Here is a 9,014-nt window from a genome sequence, read left to right as displayed (position 1 = left end):
CCTGACAGTAACATTGGAGAACATTTCCTCTCATCTCTGATGCCAATGCTGAAGGAGAAGGAGATCTGCCTGGCCTTCACTGAAATGATGAAATTGGATTTTCTTCATACTTCAATGTTGAAATTACTTCATAGTGTGGATACATGGTCTAAAGCTGAAGTGATTATTCTGTTTGGAGACCCCAATATTATTATAAATGTACAGGCAGCAATGAGTGTCCATGAACATTTGAGAAAGACATCATTCTGGAAAGTTTGGGTCTTAACTTCCCATTGGAAACCTAGTGTGCAAAAGAATCAAGATATAATGAAAGTAGTAAAGCCCTTCCATGGGGCTCTGCATTTTAGGCACCACACTGGGGACATCTCAGAATTCAGTCATTTCCTCCTGTCTTTAGACCCCCTGAAGCCACAAGGGGACGTCTTTCTCCTGCTGTGTTGGGGAATGTTGTTTGGCTGCATGATGGACAAACCAGGCAGGATCCTTCCAAAGAGGGTAAAACCATGTACGGGAAAGGAGAATTTACAGAATCTACCTTCTTACATTTTTGAAACAAGCATGGAAGGTGAAAGTTACAACATCTACAATGCCATTTATGCTGTGGCCCACGCATTACAGGCAATAAATGGATCCAGAGGGCAAGCAGCCATGAGAAGGATTGAAAAGAGGAACTCAAATGTTCAGTCATGGCAGGTAATCTCAGTGACTCTTTATCTAGTCCACAGATCCTTAGAAAGAAAGCTTCCCATATGCATTTCTTGAATAACTGATTAAATATCTGTATGGTATGAATGTATCTAAGAAGAGATTAAAATAGCATTTGTCTTTCAACATCAAAGGCTGCATTATTCTTCTCTGGACAATGAAGTGACAAACCAGGGCAGGATAAACTTTCCACGTGGCCCCTCTTGGTCAGATCTACTTCTTCAATCTTCATTCTCTTTGACCATCAGCTAGAGAAAGTCAGTGGAATTGTACAATGTTGTGATAGAAAGTATTTACTAATAAAGGAGCTATTATACCTCAAGTTTGAAATGAAGGGTCTTTAGTGCTCTTTGAGGTTTTGTTTTTTTTCCAGATATTTCATGACCCAACTAGGTAGCATTATCAGTGCTAGAAGGGAGTGATATCACTATCAGTGTTACCTAGTTTAGGTTATGAAATGTCTGCAAGGAAAAAACCACATTCAGAGAGCACCAAGCAATTAGGACAAATAATTAATCCTTCTTAAAATGCATTTGCCATTAAAAAATGTCGCTTGCCAAGTGTCACTACACAATATAATTTGGAATATAGATTAAAATGTTTGTATGTAGCTATCATTCTTATACGACTGGAATTGAAGAAGCCACGATACAGATGCCCAATGATAAAGAGAAGGTGTCATCATTTTGGGGATGGAATTGAATATTTGATGTTACTTCTGATTGCTTAAATCTCCACAAAGAGAACTCATTTCAACTAATGAAGGAGAGAAGCAACATGGAACTAAGGAGAAACTTCCTAACAGTGAGGAAAATTATGCAATGGAACATCTTGCCTCAAGAAGTTGTAGGTGCTTCATCACTGGAATTTTTTAAGAAGAGACTGGACAGCCACCTGTCTGAAATGGTATAGTGTCTCCTGCTTTAGCATCAGGTTTAGACTAAAAGACCTCAAGATCCCTTTCAGCTCTATTCTGATTGATTTAGCTTCTCAAATATACAGACCCATCTCCTAGGCTGATGGCCATCACATTATGATAGAAACCAGAATTCAGCCAATTAATCTGGGTGTCTTTTTTCTTTCAGATTCTTCCCTATCTGAGGAATGTCAAGTTCAACAACAGTGGTGGAGAGGAAGTCTCCTTCTCAGAAAGTGGATTGGTTTCTTCTGGTTATGATCTTCTCAACTGGCTTTTCCTCCCCAATCAATCTTTTGTCCCCATAAAAGTTGGGCAAATGGATTCCATGGCTTCCCCAGGACGAGATTTTACCATTAACTCCGATGTGATCATCTGGGCCACAAAGGTGAGCTGGAAGGAAAAATTGTAAATTCAGCAAAGGATTCATTCACTTCAGGGGATGCATAGCATCCTTTTCACTGGGAAACAGTTTAATTCAGGGATTTGATGAAAAACCTGGTTTTGAGTTTAACACATTTCAGATTTGACTTCTGAAGTGTCCAAGATGGGGTAAGATTGGGAAGATCTCCTGCTTGAAACCCAGGATGCCATTAAAGCAGGCAAGAATGTTCTCCATGGACAGTTTCCATTCAGTTGGATCCTCACAATTCTTTCTTTCAGAAAAGCTCCATGTCACTTTGCATTTTGAGGTCTCATGATCTCCACATCCATTCATGGGTCAGGATTGCCACTGGCCTGAATCTCCCCTGGAGCCTATCACTCTTGTAGACCCTGGTAAACCATTTCTTTTGAAGACATTCTAAAGATGAAAACAGAAATGGAGAAATAGATAAATGAAGCACATTCTATGCTTGGGCCACCTACTGTATTTCTATTCTCTTTTTTTAGAAGGTGCCCTTTGCCAGATGTGGCATGAAGAGGTGCCAGGCAGGAGAGAGGAGAAGAATTCCAGAGGGAGAGCAAGTTTGCTGCTACCAATGTGATTCTTGTCCAGAAGGAACCATTTCTAATCAGACAGGTAGGGCATTCAAATGTTGACCTTCCAGCCATTCAGTGGGAAAAAGTGAATAATTTTATTATCATTTGTGTTCGAATTTATTTGTGTTCGAATTTATCTGCTTCAATATATTCATATTTTTCACCAAATCCTCTTATTCATTAATCTAAGCTATTATCTCTAAAGGCCACATTTCCTGTCCTTAGAAATTTAATACAGGTTAGTTTGAGGGCACAATTCAAGAAGGTCCCAACTAGAGTCTCTACTCCTACTTTTACATCCCATCAGGAAAACCGGCTCTTGATCTTTTTGTAAGATTCCAGCTTTAATTTCTAATGAGGATGAAGGATAGTTCTTCTTTCAGAACTATCAATCTCCCAGGATATTCAAAGGCTTGTTGGAAAAACAGTAGATCCATCTACCTATGTCTGCTAATCCTTCCCTGCAAAAAAAAATGGAATGACTAGATTTGAAGCAGAAAGTAGAGATGGTGAGACAGAGAACAGATCCGTTTTTTCTGGTTAGCATATTCCCAGCATTGTCAATATGGATGGGATGATTTGCCTTTATTACTTCACCATGAAATTCACAATGAGTCTTGATTTCAGATGCTGCTCATTGTGAACCCTGCCCAGAAGACCAATATCCCAACAAGGACAAGTACCAATGCATTGCCAAGAAGATACACTTCCTTACCTATCAGGACACCCTGGGATATACTTTGGTTTCTCTAGCTCTTTTTCTCTGTGTGACAACATCTTCAATCCTGGTGATTTTTCTTAAACATCATGATACACCAATTGTCAAGGCCAACAACAGAGATCTCAGCTATATCCTTCTGGTCTCCCTCTTGCTCTGCTTCCTCTGCTCTTTCCTCTTCATTGGTCGACCTGGGAACTTCACCTGTCTCTTACGACAAACTTCCTTTGCCATTCTCTTTTCCCTTGCAGTTTCCTCTGTTTTGGCAAAAACTGTCATGGTGGTTCTAGCCTTCAGGGCCACTAAGCCAGGGAACAGCTCAAGGAAACTCTTAGGAAAACCACTAACCAACTCAATTGTCTTAGGTTGTCCTTTCATCCAAGCAGTCCTTTGTGTCACCTGGCTGGTAACCTCTCCCCCATATCCTAACTTGGACTTCCACTCCTTGGTAGGAGAAACCATCTTGGAGTGTAATGAAGGCTCAACTTCCATGTTTTATGCTGTCCTCACCTATCTTGGTTTTTTAGCTCTTGTAAGTTTCACTGTAGCCTTTTTGGCTAGAAAATTGCCTGATAGTTTTAACGAAGCCAAGTTCATTACTTTTAGCATGCTGGTCTTTTGCAGTGTTTGGATTACTTTCCTCCCTACCTACTTAAGCACCAAAGGGAGGTCCATGGTGGCTGTGGAGATCTTCTCCATTTTGGCCTCTGGGGCTGGTCTCTTGGCTTGCATATTTTCCCCAAAATGCTACATTATCTTATTGAGACCCAATCTTAATAGTAAACAAAATCTAATGAGAAACAAGAATCTTTAACCAATTCATGAAATCACCACATTTTCATTTAACTTTGAGACATGTATTCAGAATCAGAAGATATCTGCTAATCAGTAACAAACACCTATCCTTTAATTGGACATTAATGTGTTGAATTAGTTTCGCTATTGGCATTTTTATTATTGTTTGTTTTCGGAGATCCCTGAGGATTTGTTGACTTTCTCACTAGGATTTAAATGCAATCCACTATTAGCATTTTTCCCTACAACTTAAATGACCCAGATTTTTTACTCTTTATTAAACAGATTAATAAACTTTATTAATAAATAAATCATATGAAATGGATATTAATAAATATTTTCCTGGTGGTGCTATTCTTACAATTTGTTATCCTTTCCAACTTTTATGAAGAAGGAAGATGGGTGGAGAGAAGAAAGGAAGGATGGGTTGGACTAAATGGAATACATTGTGACACCTACACTATTGAACAGGGAGGAAGACAGGGTGGTATGATGTTCTCTAAACCTAACCATATCCCTTCATCACTCCTGCTCTGGATGTAGCTGCCTGTTCTCCTTTGCGGTCCACTCCTGCCATATTCCCTAAATCTTTGCAGCTCTTACAGAAGTAAATGGAAAGAAACCAACTGCAGGAGCTCAGGACTCCTAGGTTAATTGGTTGATTTTTGGAGAGCTAGTTTAATGTCAAGGTTCCAACTGAAAAAAACCAATCAAGCCACCAAAGTTGAGACAATCCAATCTGTTAATGCCATACTTTATTGAGTACATCATTTTGGCAGAGCATGGAAGCAAAACCAGCCCTAACTAATTCCAACATATTCTTTAGAGTTAAAGTATAGATTCTTCCCTCTTCCCATTAGTGCAGGTCACATTGCCAAATCAGGTGTTAAAGTGTTGTGAGAAAATCTAGGGTGGATATAGTATTGTGAATTTACCATGAGGCTACCCTTGTAAGGAAGCTGATCCTGTATCAGGCTGGGCTCCACACTCAAATGCTGCAAAAAAAAGGCAAAAGCAAAAAGAAACAAAAAACCCAGACAGTTAAGTTGGATGCTCTTGGGCCCAGGAGTAGGTTGAGTCCAAAAAGTCTGAGTTGCTGGGTGGGTAGAAACTGAAAGCCAGCATTGCATATGTTGCACCTAGCCAGAGCAGGCTGTGGGTGGCTAAATGCTACAGGAACCCAGAGGGATATGTGTGCAGAATGTTCCTGTTCTTGGTCATAAGGGCAAAACGAGGGAACTGTAATAGCCACAATTTTGAAACTGGGTCATAGGGGGACAATTTAGTTTGAAGTTATATGTGACCAGTTCTTAAGTAGAGTACTACCTGTATAAATAAACCAGCCATTCTATCCAAGCATTGGCATGATTGCTCATACTTATTGGGGTATAACTATTTGGCTCTTTCCTGGACCAACAATCACAGTCACTCATGCCCTAGTCACTTCCTGTATTGACTATTGCAACACACTCTACATGAGGCTGCCCTTGAAGAGCGTTCGGAAGCTCCAGTTGGTGCAAAAAGCAGTGACCCACGTGGTTTTGTGGAAACCCCAGTGTGCAAATGTATCACCTCTCCTGCGGGAGCTGTATTGGTGTCAGCGTTCCAAGTATCATGCAGAATTAAATCAGAGTCCAAGGCAAAACAATCCTTTTTGTTCCAATTTCATAAGACAGACATCTTAGGCACATCTGTGTTAATCCCAATACTGGAAATGACATCAGAATTCCACCCAGTTAAAAGTTCATGATCTTGTCCCCACACCCACAATCCATCACATGGTCCAATTCTCTTCCTCCACGCTTGCGTCCATGCCCAGCTTCTTCTGGTCAGGTGTGAAAGTGTGGAGACAGAGGATGACCTTGGCTTGTAGCAAAGAATGAAAACAATACATTCCAAAATCCTACTCCTTCTAATCCCCCCTCCCATTGACTATACTTAAAGAAACAGCATAATGAAATAAGAGAAAGTGTGGCAGGCCAGAATTATAAAAGGAATATAAATGCAGGCCTGACAATTGGCTGCCAATATGCTTCCATGTGCAATTTGAGGTATGCTGGTTGTCACTTTTAAAGCCCTTCATGACTTGGGAGCAGATTATCTGAGGGACCGTCTCTTGCCGGTCACATCTACCTGACCCATCACAGCAGGGAGGCAGGGACTGCTTCCGGTACCATCCCTGAAGGAAATACACCTGGTGGGACCCAGCAGAAGGGCCTTCTCTGTAGTGGCCCCCTCTTTCTGGAATATCATTCTACAGAAATTAAAAATGGTCCCCACTCTAATACTCTTATGGAAGGCGCTGACAATCTGGTTCTGCCAGCGAGCCTGGGGAACCCAGAGTGGAATGGAGCCCATTAAATGGCTCATGTGATTAGCTGTTGCTGGGGTAGATTTTATTATATGATATTATATTAATTTATTTGATTCTTTTTTATTAGCTTTATTGTTTTAAATGAGGCTTTATATTCTGTAAACCACCTTGAGTCTCCATGTGTGAATAGGCCGTGATATAAAATAAATAAGTAAATAAATATATAAATAAATAGCCATGTGCCACCATGGCCCTTTAGCTCTCATACCATCGGAGCAAACTATGGCACATGCCAAAATCCACCTTGAGTTTCATGCAGGTTAAATGCACAAGTCCACCATGACTCTCAAACCCATCTGCTCTGTGCATTGCAACAAGAGACACAAACATGTTCCTCATTCTGCTGTGTGAAGAGAAGCTGTTGCTAAGGGGATGGGACAATGGCTTTTCCTTGCAATTATCAGAAGAACAGTAATTCTTAATGTATTTCCCTGTGGATCTATACCTACAAAAAGCTTAACCTGATCTAAAACTATCTCTGAGTCCTCCAGGTGGGGGCTGGATATGAAACCTTACTTGGTCTTGCAAAGATATAATACCTGGGTTTGAAGAGACTCACATGTTTTCATTGCCTCTTTGGTCAGAGCCCAAATATAGGTAAGAGGAAGCATTGTCAATATAATTTTGCCCTGGGGCTGTCCAAGTGTCATGTGTTGTATCTATTGTGCTTAACCTCTGCTGCTATTTCAAGTGCTACCTGCAATTCAGCTTCTGCACAAACCTTGATTTCTGATCTAGGTGGGGAGATGACAAGAATGACTTGGCTGCCTCTGATCCTCCAGCTACTGCTCTTCTGGCTCCTGCCTCCAACCTCTGCGAAGAGGATGCAAACCAGATGTGTCATTACATGGCCTTTGTTTATTCTGGAGAAGTATTACAAGCCTGGTGATCTCATTATTAGTGGGAATTTGGCTCTGGGAATCACAGTTTTTCTCAACAATGGCCCAAACTTTCATAACAACACACACTTCCATGTTTTACCAAGGGTGTAAGTATCACCTGGAAGGGATAGAGGTAGATAATTGTTTGCTTTCTTTGGGCTTTAAGGGGTTCCTATCAAAAATACTGATCCTTATATTATTGGCATTGTCCTAGTTCAGATCTTTGTGCTTTTTTTCAATAAAGAGCCAAACTGCTTTACTTTATACTCTACTCTAGAATTCTTGATTTTTTTCAGAATTCTTCATTAGGGAGATGATAAATAAAAACAACAAAAAGTTAGGAGGGACAACACATAAGAAATCATTGACATAATGTATGGAATAGAAACAGAAACAGAAATAGAATGGAATGAAATGGAATGGAATAGCATAGAACAGAACAGAACAGAAACAGAGTTGCTTCTCTCCTTGATTAGTTTCCACCCACTGCTTCTTGTCCTACCTTCAGGTGCTTTGGAGAATAGGTTGACTTCCTCTTGTTCATGGCAACCCCTAAGATATTGGAAGACTGCTATCAAGTTACCCCTAGTCCTTCTTTTCATTCAATGAGACATACCCAATTCCAGCAACTGTTATTTTTATGTTTTAGCCTCCACTTTCCTAATCATCTTTGTTTCTCTTCTCTGCACACTTTCTAAACTCTCAACATCTTTCTTTTATTTTACCTCGTGGTGACCAAAATTGGATGCGGAATTCCAAATGTGGTCTTACTATACTTTAATGTTAATTTGGGCAGAAGGTTGGTGTAGAAAAGCTCAATCTTTTTTCAGTGTAGGATACTGAAAACAGACAACAAAGCAGAGTTTTGGAATCAGCATCAATCATCAATAAAGACCTTCAGAAATAAGGACATTTGGTCAGCAATGGTTAACAGACCTGAAGAAGCTTCTCCAAAACAGCCCCAAATTGATTTGTGTTTTTGAGGAACAGGTGGGAAGGATTACAGCCACTGGAGCAAACTGAAAAAGGGAGGTATGATAGAGGGGTATAAAACAGTCCATGGTTTGGACAAAAAGTCTTTTCTCCTTTCTTGCAAACCATCCCAGTTTAATCAAGAACATTCTTTAAAAAAGCAGAAACCCAGTGAAATCTGGGACCTGCTTGAAACAACAGCACAAAAGAAGACAAAACTTGAAAAGAATATGCAATCTCTCCTATAATGTTCCCTAATGTTTGTTTTTTCCCCTCACTGTAGACGCCTGACTGAAAAATACCAGCCATTCCTAGCTTTGGTGTTTGCAGTCAGAGAGGTCAACAAGGATTTGGCTCTCCTGCCCAACATCACACTCGGCTTCAACATCTATGACAATCAACAACTTGAGACCAAGATTTCCTTAACCAGCATCGCTCTTCTCTCCACACAAGGCTATAAGATTCCAGGTTATCAATGTGGCAGGCAGGACTCTCTGCTCTCTGTCATTGGAGGTTTCAACTCCAAATCCTCAATCCAGATGGCCTCCATCTTCAGCATCTTCAAAGTCCCGCAGGTAAGTGGGCTCCATTGGATTCAGTATGGAGTGAAAGAACCACAGAAACACAGACAAAAACGAAATTTGAAATCAAAGGTGTCTTGGGGGGCATATG

The sequence above is a fragment of the Thamnophis sirtalis genome, unplaced genomic scaffold, assembly GCF_051295495.1.
Source record: "Thamnophis sirtalis isolate CommonGarterSnake01/CBP01778 unplaced genomic scaffold, rThaSir2_p1.2 scaffold_1, whole genome shotgun sequence".
NCBI lineage: Eukaryota > Metazoa > Chordata > Lepidosauria > Squamata > Natricidae > Thamnophis > Thamnophis sirtalis.
The sequence above is the reverse complement of the archived record's forward strand: the minus strand, read 5'-3'. Positions refer to the sequence as shown.